Raw genomic sequence first — 16,214 nt, forward strand, 5'->3', positions numbered from 1 at the left:
TTTTTTTGAAGCGTCCTTGAAGGTGACGGCTGCCCAGAGGGGCAGAGAAACGCAGATAGGGCATGTTAATATGTGTAGAAAGGGTCATCTTAGGTTACATGGCCTTGCCCACCATCCTTGGCGTCTCCCCACTACCCAGCCAATCACAGCCAAGGACTCAGTGATGCAGTGCCCCTCTTACTGGAGGGATTCCTAGGAACTGCTGTGTGACGATGCTGGCTTAAACAGCCCAGAGTCTCTCCTGTCTCTCTCACACCTCCTCCTCCTCCTCCTCCTCCTCCCCCTGCTCTCTGCCCCCGGGTTTCTATCTCCCAGCCTTTCACAAGGTGCATACGCCGAGTGTGTTTGAACAGAAGACGATCTAGCGCCATCCACACTGCTCCCATAAGACTGGCTATACAGAAGGCAGACAGAGTCATCATCCAGCCCTCTTTCCCTCCACCTCCCTCTCTCCTCCAAACAAGGCTCCACCTCTCACTATCCCTCCCTCTCTCTCTCTCTCCTCTCTTTCTCCTCTCTCTCTCTCTCTCCTCTCTCTCTCTCTCTCTCTCTCTCTCTCTCTCTCTCTCTCTCCCAGCCTCACACACAAACACACACACACTCTCTCTCTCCAAGACTCCCTTCTCGTACTCCACATGAGCGTGCCTCCTTGTCAGGGCGAGCAGATTTAATGCTGAAGGTGTGCTGCTGTTGCCAGGTAAGAGCGCACATTTCCTCTTTGGGCTGCCCCAGAAGTTACAAAGAAACAGGACGTCTCCTGTCTGTTTGTGAGTGTGTGTTGTTTTTTTTTTTTTTTATGCTGGCATGGATGTGTGTTGGTGTGTAGGTGACATAATCAGGAAGGGTGGGTGATTTGAGTGTGCCACAGGGGAAGTACACTTTGCAACAACTCCTGACGCTTCTCTGTGACACCATTTTTGGCGCCCGTTTTCGACGCGCCTTTCATCACCATGTGCACTGAAAGGCTTTTGTGCATGCCGTGCCTGCTGGGAAGCTGCTGTAGGTACAGGGTGGAGCGCAGCTGGCGATAGCAGATCGGCTCCAACATATAGAGCATGTCTCTGGTTGCGAGGGGAGACCACGGTGTGGATGTGTGGGCGGATGGAGAGATGAGGAGGGGAGGGGAATGGAGATGGAAGACGAGCAGCTGCTTTCATCTCATGGAAGCTAATCCCTCGGTTTGTTCACCTCTCTCCATCAGATAAAATGGGCCGGCTGTGGCTCCGTTGCCCCGTCTCTCTTTTCTCCACTCTCCTCCATCCTTCAATTGTGATGGGTTTATCTTGGGCAGGGAGGAAAGAAACAAGCTATTGATTCGGAAATGAGCTGTAATGCCATTTGAAAGGAGAACAAGACATCCCTCTCTGTCTGTGACTTTTCTCCTGCACGCTTTTGTTCCTGACTGTACCTTGTGCTGGTAATCTATTATACAAACTCTCCAGTGATAATGAATTCCTGCTCATAGTTGCGATCTTTTAAGCTCAGGAGTCTATACAGTGAGTGAGCAGATACAATTGAAAAGCCACTTGAGTTCCATATGTTACCCAATATCTCAGCTATTGTTGTGATTGGTGGGAACCCCCCTTGCTCTAAAGGAGGCTTATCACTTCCCACAGGTTAACTGATAGAGCGCCAAATGGCTACTGCACAGTGCACACGGAATGGATGGCTCCTGGCTTTCTGCAAACATGTCAAGCATATCCGTGGTGATTGTAGCGCGGCTTCGCTGACAAATAAGGCATCGTTAAAACATGGGCGGCCTATCACCTCTTGCCTGCTCCCAGATTACCTAATATCTCAGGAGGCAGGATCAGCCAATGCGATGGGAGAGAGAGGAGGGGAGGGGAGTCGGGGTTGCTCAGGTGTTGCTGTTAGCCCAGCACTTGGAATACATTAGCCAGGAAGCTCCCATGTGTCAAACTGTTACCAGGTGACGGAGGGAGTGAGAGTGAGGCAGCACTCCATGCTTCCCCCACCCAAATCTAAATGACCCCTCAGCTCATTTCCCAAGGCAGAGCTTATGTTTACATACTCTGTGGGAGCTTCTGCAGATGCTCCATTTCATAAGCACTAACTGAATCAGACAGGCTGAGGCTGTGCCTGGCCTGATGGATGCAGCGTGGACTGTTGGCCGGCAATAGCTTTTTGAAACACCTTGAGGGTATTTTTCATGTTCATGGGTTTCAGAGAACCCTGACTGACTGTAATCATCACCTGGGACTTTTTTGAAATTGTGTGATAGGAGTTTGGGTCCTGATGAAGCTCAAGCGATATTATGAATTATTTTTGGCTCCACACATCATCCTCTAATCTTATTTACAGCAAACCTGAGGGGGCAGGAGCAGGTGTTGACTCCCAAACTAATCAAGTGGTCACTCAGCTGTCTGTTGTTGATGTTGTATCAGACTTATTTAAGAGCTATTAATGAGAAGTACACACCCAGAGTCCCGAGACTCATGTCTTAGCAGCACTAACCTTTTGTCTGGGCTGAGTTATCTTGAGTGAACTTTTCAAAAAGCCAAAGGCCGTCAGGACACAAAGGGCATCTGCCAGGATTACTTTGCATGTGGCTGAAGCCTCTCACTTATGATCAGTTTATTAGAAGATGTAGGGAGAGGAGGTGGAGGCGGGAAAAGGCGGAGTGTAACAGAAGCAAGGACAGTAAAGACAGTGAGGCGGGTGTTTGTTTCTGCTCTGGATAGCAATACAAAATGGAGGATATAAATAGCATCTCTCTTATGATTTGACCTTGTGTGTGGTTGTTTGGTAGTGGGCGCCTGCCATGTGAGCAGGATGTGCACAGATGAGTGACGCTGTCACCGCAGAGGCCAACTCATGCTGGTGGAGATGGATCCCTCAGGGCTCGTTTTTCTGCTCTTCTTGCTTGGATTGTCCTACACGTCCATGTACCTCCTTTATAATCATCATGTCATTGTCTTTGCGTCACTATAACCACTCATGTTACAGATAACTGCAAATATGAATATTAGAAATGAATAGGGATTACAGGAGTGGCATTTTATGAAGAAACTCAGTCGGGTATGAAATAATGAGGCTCTTGGTAGTTGATTATTGGTTGACTTATATTAATTACACTCCAGTCACTATCACCGTGCCATTGGTACAGTAGGTCAAATACATTGATTGAAAACTGAAAAATATAATACTATCGATCAGTCTAACTGACCTTGAAATGAAAACGAGCAAAAAAAACACTACAGTCAATCATAGATCAGTGAGAGCTGAGAATGACACATGTTGAATATGGATCCTTCCTCAAATATGCTTCTGTCATTAAGTATGAAAACCAGAAAAATCAACTTGCACAATGTCGATTCCTCCAAATGAACATGACTGCACACAGTTTTCTATTAACTGTGTTTGTTTTCTTCATGGAAATGAAATACTGAACACCGCCGTTAGCCAGCAAGCGTGTCATCACTGAGTGAGATCATTTTCTGCAGCGTTGTTTTGCAAATCAACAATGCCTTCAGTTCATGTAGGTTGGACATGGGCTTATTTTTCACATGCTAAGTCTTTTTTCATATGTCTAAATCTTCTAAGCTTATATGCAAATGTGTTTGTCTCTCATCTTTTCTACTGGAGGACATGGCTTAAAATGTGGTTGTTGAGTTTATTAGTTTCTTTCCAGGGTCAAAATAAGTGAAAATGTTATTATTTCATCAGTCTCATCGGTCTAAATCAATAAAACAAACCAAATTAAAGAAAGCAACACAATTAACCCGAACTGATTTCATTTTCATTATTTTCATCCTGAAGCCTGAACCATATTTCAGTCATACTATTAAAATCTTTTTAGCTGCTTTATGACGAGGCCACATGGGCCCAATGAGATGTTTCAATATTCTTCAGGTTTCCTGTTTATTGTTTCTGAAAGTCTGCTTTCCATTTTAATCCTCATGAATTCTGTATTTTACAGTTTTAGCACATTCATCAGAAGTGTCTAATACTGATGGATCCGTTAAATATTTGATAAATATTTAAAATTGAATGAATATATTTGATATAACAAATCAAACAGGTCATACTCCATATGCAGCAGGAGCACACTGGGTGGGTGGGTCTGACCTTGTTTATGATGTTTGACCAGAGACAGACGTAGCGTTTTCATTTTGTCAAAGAGAATATCAGCCACCGAGTCTTTAGTGAACTTGCGTCTTGTATCTGCTGATGTGGTTGCACTCCTGAGCGTTTGTAGAGTGATGGGCTCTTGGTAGCACGCTAACTCTCTCTCTGAGAACCTCTTCCGCATGAGTGTGTGTGTGTGTGTTTGTGTGTGAGACACCAAAATGTAGTAGCATAATTTACATTCTCTTCATTTGGAGCAGGTGCTGTGAAGAATGACTATTATGATTGGGAAAAACCTGCTTCTTAAAAATGCATCCATGCTATTCCATGTTCTGTGTTTTCATGATCAACTTACACTTTGGTCCAAATCAACCTGATGAAAACAAATCAGAAAGTCACATCCAATCCAGTAAGATTCAAAAGGAAAAGAGTGATCATTCTGCATCGTTATCGCTTCACTTTCCGTCACGTGTACAGTAATAAGGCACTAATTGGAGAGGGTCCTCCTCATAGCTTTTATTGCTTGGCTAACTGGTATCAGCGTTGCTGTGGAGGCCTGACACTGATAGGCTAATTAGCTTTTCTAAGTCCTAATTTGAAGCTCGGTGTTGGTGACACGGTGTGTAGAACTGATGATCTCTGTGGACCCACCGAGATAAGACTCTGATTACATGATCAATCCACTTGCTTGGTGTTCCTACAAATACACACATACGTGTTCTCTTTACAGAGCTAAACAGAGGAAGAGACACATTCTTGTAAAAATAATGCATGCACAATGTTCATAGTTTTGTGATATGTGACAAGCTAAACAATCATAACTGGAGACACTTTCACATAAAATAGCATCTGTTTGCCACAATAAGAAATGGTTGTCAGTACGAACCCCAACAGCATCCATAGCATGGCAGACAACAGAAGACCACCAGAAACTTCACTGGATATTTCAGAAAAGACTCACGTTGTTTGATAATTGGGGGGTGCAGTACACAAACATCACTGCAGTGATGATTTGGCCCCAAAGATGATTTAACCAAAGATGATAATTTGACCAAAATTAAGAAAAGCATCTCACAAATGACAGCTTAAGTTCTTTCAGCTAACTCCACCATGCTGCTTATTTGACAGTGCAAAGCTGCTGAATTTAACAGAGCGTGAGTGGGACCTCTCCTCACAATAGAACAAGGCTTATAAGCATGTTTTCATTTGTGCAGACAAACCAAAGCATTGTTCGTTCTGCGACAAAAGCCTATTCTTCCATGTGTACACGACTGCATTTAAATTCACATTTATCAGCTGCAGCGTGGTCGAAACTATTGCTGTTAAGTTGCAGTGAGTCTGAAAGGATCAGCGCCACAGCCTGCACAATGTCTAATGAAGCCAGTAAAAAAAACAAGTCTGTGTTGGATATGTCTGCCTCGGTTTGCAGATACAACAGTCTGCTTAATTAAATACAGCAAGTGAATGGCTTCAGAGTAGTCAGAGTGAATCAGTGTTACAATGACAGCATTCTGGTTCGCCTTCCCAAGGAAAATCTGTACAAAAAATAATATTACAGGCTGTTATTCATTTTGTGAATCCACCTCTTTATCTACATCCACAACTGCCTGCCATAAATGCACAATAGACTGTACAAAGTGTATTTAAGGAGGCTTTATTTCATTGCTTTGTCGTGACTGTCTGTCAGAGAGGTTTTCATTTACAGAAGTTATTTTAGGTCTATACATATAGCGATGGTAGCGGAGGAGAGGTGTTTCATTGTGATGGGTAAGGACGAGAAAATGATTTTACGGCAAAACTTACTTCCAGTCTGAGAGCTGTAATTTTAAAATCCCCTTCAGGGGGAAATTGCTTTTGCCCTCCTACATTTTTTTAATATCCTGATTCATACTTAGCAGTGGTAAAACGCATCATCTGCCCGTAGCATTTCTCCTGCCGCTGCCCGAAGGTGCTTTGTGGGGAAGTTATTAGAGATTAATACCATCTGGGTGTGTGGGACTGCTGAGGAACACAAGCCTTGGCCCGTGTGCTCTGTGTCTGTCCTCCTGAGTCCCCAGCCTTGCCTGTACATAGTGGGCGAAACATCCCCTTTGCCTAATGAAAGAGTAGATTAATTATTACTGAAGGGCACGCAGCATAAAAAAAGAGGCCCTGGAGGACATTTTCTATGTTTCATGAATGTAAAAAGGCATTTTAAAAGAAGGCCATCCCTCTCTTCCTGCGCTTACCTCACATCCACCCAGCCCTAAAGACACATGGGGGCATCCCATGATGCACCTGCTCGACAAGCTGATATTAAGGCTTTAACTTAGTGGCAAAGAAAACCGAGGAGAAAGTGCCACCTTACCTCCAGGGTAATGTCTGTAATAACCTAACCAACTGCTCTCTTTGTGTAGTTGTCTGTTTGACTCACATTGTTTGGCTTTTTTTGTCTGAAATGATTAGATTAGAGGTGCTCCACACTGGTCCCCTGTTGCTTTAGCCACTCTGTATTGACAGTGTTAAGTGTCGGTGTGGAGATGAGCCTAGAATCCAAATTACTAGTGTCTGTTCTTCATTCACAAGTTTGTAAGAGTCAAACAGCTGCCATTTTTGGGGGGAAATTAAGTATCTGGACCAAGTGTCACAAAGGCAAATGCATCAATTTGTGCAAAATGACACATTCACAACTCAAGCATCATGCTGAGTCTTATATATGGAAGAAAAGGCTAATTGTGTCTTTACAGCTTTTCACAATTCTCCAGAGCCTCCGTCGGCGTCCCCAGAAATATGTCAGCGCATCAAGGGGAAACAGAGAAACTATGTCCAAGTAAGTTGCCTCTTGGCTCTGCCACAGCTCCCTCGCTGCTACTGGGCGCCCTTGGAGGATGCATGAGTCATAAAGCAACGCGACACCCAGCAGTGTGTGATACAGTGGCACACACTGCTGTGGGATAAAAAAAAGCAATTAAAATCAGTGTCACCCTGCACCGCCCTGTACGTGACTCAAATGACCTTGGATTTAAAATATATCACAATAATTTCAATATGTGCCGGAAAGCCTGAGTAGTTGTCACAGATATACAACTTATTGCCTCTTTCATTTTCCACTTCTCTGCCAACTCCGTGCATATTGGACTGAGCAGAGCAGACACTTTGCTGTATTGTTTTCCTACCAATCAAGGTCATTGCATGCTCATTAAATTCGCTGTGGACGGATTAAACAGAGTAAATGCACAGGCACATAATCAGCATTACAGCCTTAATATTTTCAAGTGACCCCACTGTGACGATGATTTAATTCTTCTCTCTAATACAGCAAGGCAAGAGGTGTCATTAGCTGTTGAACCAGTGAGTTAGACAGGAACCCCCCTCCTACAGTGTGGCTCATCCCTGCTGTGGAAAAGAGATTGCGAGGGAACGCCGAGCGATAAGGAAACGGCATTCCTCCCTTTCACCCCACCTTTTCTCATCTCTGGCCCCGACGATTCTCCATTACAGTTAGTCGAACGGCATGTGTGCCCTCCGCCGCCGACCGCTGAGATTTGCCTCTGATGCAAACATCCTTGTTTGTCACCATGGCAACCAAGTCTCCTGCCTGCTGTAGGTTGTCATGCCAGCCGCCTCCCCCATGCTCCTCCTCACCCGTTAGCGCTGTACTGTAGATGACACGTGTGAGCCCTGTACACCGTTCTACATGATCTGTCTTCATAAGCTGCTCCTGTTGCGTCGCACTGCTGTCCCCGCACATTCTTCAGATGGTCCTCTTTTTAGCAACCGCTCAGAAAAACGATGCACAGCATTACACCCTCAACTACAGGAATGTTTTCACTTGAGAGAACTGCCAACCAGCACAGCCAGAGTCAATTGCTGGAATAACAGCACAACCAGCAAAAGCCCACAGCTCAAAAGACAGAGAGATATAACAGCAAGTGGCCTCAATTTCCTATCCTCTTGTTTACTCTGCCATCTACCAACCCCTTCATCCTTGAAAAATGGAGCAGCCAGACATGTTTGTGGCTCCCATGAAGGATGATGCAAATGTGGAGGCATATAGATCCATGCTGTGCAGAGTTCATTCTCAGAGCCAAGCTTCTTGGGGGGCAGACAGAGGCCCTTCTTCCAAAACATGTCCACCCAGTCAGACGAAAAAACACTCATTACCAGAGCACCACAGGGCCAACCCGGCCCACTTGGGGATAATAACTAGGCATCTGCTTAAATTTGATATAATGCTGGGGAACCGGGTAGTCTGGGGTCTGTGATAGTGGCAGAAATGATTGTGCTCTGTAAAGCTGTTTGACTCCTGCACTTAACTGCTTAAGCTGAAGCATTTGAAGCTAACCTGCTCTGTTATTCACACCAGAGGGTTTAATGTAATCTTTACAATGAAGCCTCAGGGTAATCTGTAATATATTTTGAGAGGATGATTACACTTATTTACTGCTCTGTAGAGAACCAAAAGTTAAGACTGTGATGATAATGAGTGACTTTTCCCCCCCTCTATGTGATAGGATGGACCTCAGGCTTGAGGAGCCATTTTGCTGCTGGTGAATTTTCTGAGATTACATTTGCTGTTCCTTATCTCCTAAATTAACTCATTACCTTGACATCCTGCTTTCCCTCCCTGGGAACACATTGGCCTTGAATTTATAATGAAACATGGCTGTCCCCTCACGTCCCATATGCACGGCAAGAGATTCAGCGAAAGCCTGTAACTCCTCATGCTGATCTTGCCATTGATTTTGACTCCACGGCCAAATAAATAACCTTGGGGGGTGGGCTGAAAAAATGAGAAAGAAAGGAAGACAGGACCTTGGGTAAAAATAAAACGCCTCCTATGTCTGTCTGGGTCTCCTCTGAAATGAAATTCTATCAAGCTGGCAGTGTGATTTTTGGTGTCTTAGCATGGTGTCAACATTTTCAAAGCCATTCTGAAAAATAGGCTCGGTGCCAATTGGCCACTTGAAGAATTGTCTTGATTGTTGGTAATACATTGATGTTGGCCAAATAATTTGGTGAGAAAATTCTTTCTCTTGGACATATTTGTTGCAATAGGAGCCTGGAGGTCAAGCTGTGAAACGGCATTGTCATTCTTTGTCTGCTGTCGTGTCTGAAAATGGCTGGTGAGATACAAAGTACATGGTTACTCTCTAAATTGGGTTCAATCAGACCAACTAGGCAAAATATTTCAGTGCTGTCAATCACATCCTTTCCTTGAAGCTTACACTAATTGCATATGCAAATTGCCTAAGATTATGAGTTTCCACCCGCTGTAGGGTTTGATGATTGCGAGTTGAGATAATGATGGATTTCCTCACATTCATTTCTTAAACATTGTTAATGAAGAGGCAGCCACTTACAAATATGGATTATGCATGCATTGTGCATTGCAAAACAATCTCTGTAAGGCTGCCTCCATTAACGACAAGTTTTCCAATTAAAAGTCCCAGTGCCCAGTACCCAGGCTGAATATTAGCCACCTTAATGCTGCAAAATCACAGAAAAAGAAAAAAGATTACCATCCCATTTCTGGAAGGATCCGTGGATGTTTGGGTTTTGTGTGTGATTTAGGTGAACACACCCTTTACGGGAGGACAAAGCGTGATAGTGACCATGGAGGCTGGTGAAACCATTTTGGTTATTTATACTCATTGCAAGTAGAGGTGCAAGAATATGAAATAGGTAACTATAACCCTGGGAAGCCAAAATGTGCAACAGCAACAGTGGTTGCAGAGGAGCAGTGACAAAAGCAGCTGAAGGAAAATGAGGATTTAGAAGCCAGAGATCAGTCATGAAGGTGCAGACACCCCCTCAAGCTGAGCGAGCCAACAGCATGTTAGCAGTGAGATGGCAACGAAGAGCCATGAAGTAGAAAAGCTAAAGCTTCTCCGTGAGGCAATACATCCAATCATTTAATCTTTTTTTTTTTAACCAGCACACACAATTAGGCTCACTCAGCCAGCATGATTATTCATACTGCAGTCCAAAATCAATGAAGCACCTTGTTTTCAGTGATTAATGATAATTTATTCTGCACGGAATACAAATCTTTTCCAAAACCTCAAATCAAATTCTTTTGACAAACAGGGATTTCTGTCTGTTTCACTGTGTAACATAATGAGACATTTTCTTGCTCTTCAGAAAAGGTGCTGAACCTGTTCAGTGACAGCAGGAAGGGCAGGTTCCATGTCAGAGCGTCACACTAGCACACACAAACATCCTCGCCACGCTCAGCCCTGCAGCACCTCCGGACCTGTTCACAGATTATGAGAAGCTTCAATCAATAACTCTGGATCCCGTCCTCCCACTCTGGCTGGCCAACCCCGCTTAGAGCTCCCGTGGGGCCAGTGCACCAGGCAAACACAGGCCGACTGCGGACCTGTTACTTCTATGTGTCCCTGTTTTAAATCAATACAAAACTCAGTTTTATGAAACCATAAACACAACATCCTCTGTTGTAGTGAGCAGGCTGGAGTTGCTGTTGTAATTGTGATCAATCAGGAGACTGTTTGCTGTGCAGATTTGGAAGGAGTGTGTGCAATGAGGCATCACATCCACTAGATACTGCTGCAACCTGAAATCTGTCTGTCCCCTTGGAGAATCAGACATGACGTTTGGTGGCCAAAGCACTGTTGCATAACAGACTCTCGGAACAACACCTTCATCTGTTCATCTGTAAATACCCAAGAATCAGACAAACAAGGATAGCTCAGAGAGGTTCCACAGATGAAACACAGCTTCATCAACGCTTCAACACGACCTCGTTTTGTTTTGAAAGAAAGAGAAAGTTGAGGTGTAAATTATCAGCACTAATTAAATATCACACAATTTAGTTTTTGAATAACTTGAGGACAGGCCACAGAGTGTCAGAAAAACAGCATCTCTGTTGGCACATTCATTTCTGAAGACCTGTTAACATCTCTTAATTGCCCTTGGTTCCACATTGGTGCGCACAGATTTCAATTTTGCCAACACAAATTGCGTTATAATTTGAAAAGACAAAATGGAGATACTGTACTTTCATCAGCAGTTCACTCCTGACCAGTCAAGCAGTGAAAAATTAATTAGATATGTCAGGAGTCTTATTTGTGGAAGCTTAAAATCCCAGAAACGTGTGCTGTAGGACTATTAAGTTACTGTTTGGCTTGATTGCGTGCACACCATTGTCTCCTCTCAGTGGTCTGTTGTTGATTTTTGCGGTTTATGCGGCTGTGATACGCTGTTTGCTCTGCTCCCAGAAGAATATATCCTCTCTGGACAAAAAGCACCTCTTTTCTTGCCCTTTTACTGTAAATCACCAGGTGCTGATTGAGCCCGTGTATCATGATGTTGTCCCTCCGTGTTGTCTCGCCGTCCCTCTCTGTGTACAGTGAACACAGTCAGTGACTCATGACTCCATCTCAAGCTTTGGGGTCACTACATACTAACTGGCTCTCTGTTTACTCTCCGTCTGCCTCCTATCTCCTGCACTCCGCCCTGTTATCTCTTCCTCTCTCACTCTGTCCATCAGTCTCTCTCTTGGCTCTCCGGATGCATATATAAAGAGATTTGGTGGAAAACACGCAGTCACAGGGCAGCGTTTGGTTGGTTGAATTTGCAGGATGAATGTGTTCAGAGCAGGAAAACTGAGAAGTACACGGTCTTGCCCTGGAGTATAATATCATTCATTTAATGTCAGTTAAAATTGGCCCACAGAGGCTAAATTATTGTTTCCCGCATTGACCTGCTTCACCAACCCTCCTTTGATGTTTATTTGACACCGTTTGTGAGCTTGATGTTGTGCCTCAGAGGCATCGTTGCCGACTTGAATGACTGGAACACGGGCCAGACCTGTGTTAACATAACAAACCTAACATTTATTCAATGTGGCCCAGATTCTTTAACAGAATTAGGATCATCAGGGGGTCTGCGTGATTACTGGAGAGTCAGTAACTCATGCTAATGCTTTCCTGGTTCTTGTGTTTTCAATCCTTCACATTAACCACATACTTAAGCCCAGTTTATCTTGTAATGTTATTTAAAACAGGATTTGGTGTTGTTCAGAGGCTTAAAGGGGTTGTGGCTTCCGTAATCTGATACAGCCGCTGAACTAGTCTTTTAAATGTTGAATCGATATGTAGCTAAATACGCTGGGTCTCAGGTCTTGGTGGTGTGCCAGCATGTGGATCAAAATGACTCCTTGCCTGTTGATAAAAATAACCCGACACTCAGTTTGTCTGTCTATAGCTGTGTTTTGTCCTATTTCAGCCTTGTAAGAGCTGCACTACTTTCTCACCTCCTCTGATTCTGACCTCCACAGGCCTGGAGATGCCGTCTGTCGCGTAGAAGAAGTGAAGTACGTGTTTTTTTTTTTTTAGTGACACGGTGGCATGATGTTACAGGGCCTTGCTTTAAATTGCTGAGCACCCCCAAACATCCATTTATCATCTGTGACTAAATGTTTTAATCAGAGCGGGTGACAATATAATCTCCTCAATCAGCTATCTTAAGCATAGGTTGTAGAGAAGTAAGGAAAAACCAGGTGAGTGGGTGAGGATGACCTGTGAATGTGCAAAAAATAGAAATAGTTAATAATATCCAACAATGATATGATCAACCATCGCAATATTTCCATGTGGACATCGTCATATACCAGTTCGTTAGACACTGCCCAGCCTTGGATAGATGGATGTAATATATGCATACAGACGGGTCCCAAATTAAGGAAAGACATGAATAAATGAGCAGGGAAACTTTCTGAATGCAGATGCTTCTGTACAGGGCATGAGGGGTCACTTAATGATTTGATGAGTATGAAAATGGAAAAAGATGTGATCTCAGCCTCGTTGAATAGCTATGGGAGATTTTGGCCTGGTGTGTGAGAAAGTCATCACTGTCAGTTATTGCATAGTTTGTCTTTTCAAAACTGGATTTTAAAAAGAATTTGGTGGACGGATAGACGCATGCAGCCGGTGGCTATGGGTCACAAGTGGACATGACCTCTTCTTAAAGGGTCACAAGCCAAAGAGGTTACGGCTCTGGTTCTGTTCCCTGCCACTTGTTTGCACTTTCTCTCCATTTATTTCTTTGCCTGAGCTCTGCTTGTCACAAGAAGATGCTGTTTACTATAAGCTTCAGTAGCATTAACATCTCCTTGAATCAAACATTTAGGTGTGAGGACTAAAATCTATGTGAACATTGGTTTGAAGGCATCGTCTCCCATTGCAAAATATGGATATCTTTCTTTGTAAGGTAAACAAAAACTCTGAGCCTTATACACAGTGTCCAAGTGCCTCAAGCACCTCTATTGCATGTTTGTGCCTCTAAGCAAACAAGACACTTCCCTGCACCCCCAGTGGAAGTAACTCTGTTGCAGAGCAGAGGCTAAATGCCTCAGTAACCACAGAGGTAGAGTCAGATTCAGCACCACAGCCTGCAGGACAGCTCCCTCCCTCCTCCACAGCAGCAGCTGAGGCTGAGCCTCGTCACAGGAGCCAACTTCACACAAACTTTCTCATTAACTTGTGTAATGAGTTGAGCGTATAGATGCAAAGAGTCCCAGACCCCTCCGTCCCCGGGGTGGCTCCTTCTGTCCCACCATCAGTCAGGGAGTCAGTGTGTCAGATGTTTTATTCAACACAGCTGCGTGTATTTTTGGCACCTGGCTGCCTCATCAGACAGGAAGTGGTGGTGGTGGGGGGAGTGTGTTGTAGGTCTTCAGAATGGGGTCACGATTGCTTCGTGTTTCCAAACCTGCCGGACCACCGTAGGCTAACATCAAACAACCAGAACACCTGTTTCCAGACAGCGTTCCTCGTTCAGCCTCCGCACAGATGAAAGGAGCAGAGAGTTTTTGACCAGGGGGAAATTGAACTAAGATCAAAGACGTGCCGTTCTTTAAATGGTGGGACAGAATGGTTTTCAATTGATGAATGTTTTGGGGTCTGTGTGTGATGCAAAGTCTATTCCCAAGTAACACCGCTTGGTTTGTGATGTTGGGGACACGTGACCCTCATGAGGCTTCAGAACATTTTCGGAGTGTTTTCAGATATATTTGAAACACAAAACGATGTAATTTCTGTGGAAAATAAGGGCTTCAACACTTTAGGGCAACAGCATGATGATGACAGGATATCACATAGACATAGACTTTTTATGGTTGTCTGATGATGCAAAGTCTGCGCTGCCAGCTTCCAGTGGTGATGATGATGATTTTTAAGTGTTCATCAGTCGTCTTTTATTGAACAAATGAATTGAAATCGTCTTAGCTCAGATACTGATCCCTCTGTCTGAAAAACCTGTGTTAGCTGTTCTAATGTTGGCAGTGGTTTCCCACCTTTCTCAACAGTATACATCTCAATTATAAACTCATAATAATATCACAGTAGTTGTGGCCATGCATATTGTGCAGCTGATATTTTTAGATTGCAGTTATATGTTCAAAACAGTTTCCATAGAGGAGCAGTCTCAGAGCCCCATAGCCCAGTGCTGAATTGTAAAGCCACAGAAATGTCAAAATTTCCATGTTGTCACACAGAGAGAGAGACAGACACTGGCTGAATTTCATGGGCATGAGTTTGAAGTGCATCCCCCCAGAGAAAGATGGCCCTCACATCTTTCATTTCCTTTTTCACTTTGAGAAGACATCAGCCGAGTGAAGAGCAGCCGGTGAAGCGAGAACAATATACATATTGGATTACCACACCACAGGTGGATATCTCCAGCCTGCATTCGTCACCACAAATGGACAGCGTTGCCCAAATTTGCAGCTTGGCTGAAAAGTAAAAGGAAAAACAAACACCCAAATAATTGAGCCACACATGTGGACATTATCAGCATCCATGTGCCTCCCCATGCTAAGTCATTGATAAACGGTTGCCAAGGCTTTGCTCTCAGAGAGTATTTAGGAAGCTCGTACATGTAGATGAATGTGACTTGCTCAAACCACAAAGGATGAGTTACATGTTTCAATAAAGGGACATCCTGCTGTTTGCACATTAATTACATTTCCAAAACAGAATGCAATGAAAAGACCGAAGAGGGAGCTTCTCAGTAAAAACTCTCTTTGTTCCTTTAAATTAATTGTGGCGCAATATTTCCATAACAGGCCCACAGATTAAAGTCCTAAAATCCAGGGGATAGTCCTGAAAAACAAAAGATCAACAGCTTTTGCTGCACAGATGATGAGTTCTTTTGAGAGCATCAGAGGATTTGAAAATTGAGCAAAGACAACACACCATGAAATGCCATCGTATCGGGCAACCACTCTGCAATGGCCAAAACATAAAATGTCCCGTCTTCCTTTAATTCACCATAAAATGATTTTCCTCCCCCCTTTATAGAGTCTCCACTGAGGTTAGCAGCCATGGTTCCGCAAATATTCATTAGGCAGAAATACAAAATCAGAGCGATTTACTGGCATCAGCCACCTTTTGCCCTATCAATTTGAATGCATAGCATATCCGTAATTCATTCAGTTGCAGTAATGGGATTGCATCACTGTTGGAGTGGCAACCTTCAATAACTGCAACTCCAATAATGGGCTGAGCCCCTTTTATGCTCAGCATGCCCTGCACCTACATCAATGGTAATGATTGCTCCTTCATCAAAGTGTGGAAATACTGTATCCAGGCCGTGCACCTTTCACTTCATATTCATTAAGTCTGCCTTTAGCCAACCAAAGTCTTGTTTGTATTCTAGCCTCGCATATGTCTGAATATTAGAAAGGATGTGCTATGTGAGACGCATTCAGTAGAGCTCAGGTCTTTTTTTTACCATTCTGTCTCTTGTCTTAGTTTTTAAGAGAGCTGGTCTAGTACTGGATTTTTGAGGCTGATGCTGAAAAAACCAAACAAATACATGCATTTATTTTTCATAAATATCTGTAAACATGGTCATTAAAGAGTTGTGGCCAAGGTATGTTCACACTTAACAATATAAACTCAAGAGATCCTTTTGAAAATTGTTATTTGTAATTTCCAGAAATGGTGGTCAAGATGTAAGTTAGGTACAGAAAAAAAGACAAAATCCAGTTTCAATTAGAAAAAAATTGGTGCAAGTCCACGTGTCCTGGAAGATTCAGTGTCCTGGACAAATGGGAGAAATTCCAGTAAAATATTATCAGTGTTTATGGACCCTATTTTCTCATGCTTTTCAGTCTTTCA

General features: G+C 43.6%; 1 protein-coding gene across 4 annotated transcripts in view; it reads left to right on the top strand.

Moving 5' to 3' along the window:
* The first annotated feature begins 563 nt into the window (after positions 1 to 563).
* The window catches only part of syt1a (synaptotagmin Ia), a 146,533-nt gene continuing 130,882 nt past the window's right edge, over positions 564 to 16,214 (top strand). For all 4 annotated transcript variants that reach the window (XM_076722090.1, XM_076722093.1, XM_076722089.1 and 1 more), the window contains exon 1: positions 564 to 697. The gene's annotated coding sequence lies outside the window, so the exon portion shown is untranslated. The remainder of the gene's footprint in view (positions 698 to 16,214) is intronic.

The sequence above is a fragment of the Chaetodon auriga genome, chromosome 22, assembly GCF_051107435.1.
Source record: "Chaetodon auriga isolate fChaAug3 chromosome 22, fChaAug3.hap1, whole genome shotgun sequence".
Taxonomy (NCBI): Eukaryota; Metazoa; Chordata; class Actinopteri; order Chaetodontiformes; family Chaetodontidae; genus Chaetodon; species Chaetodon auriga.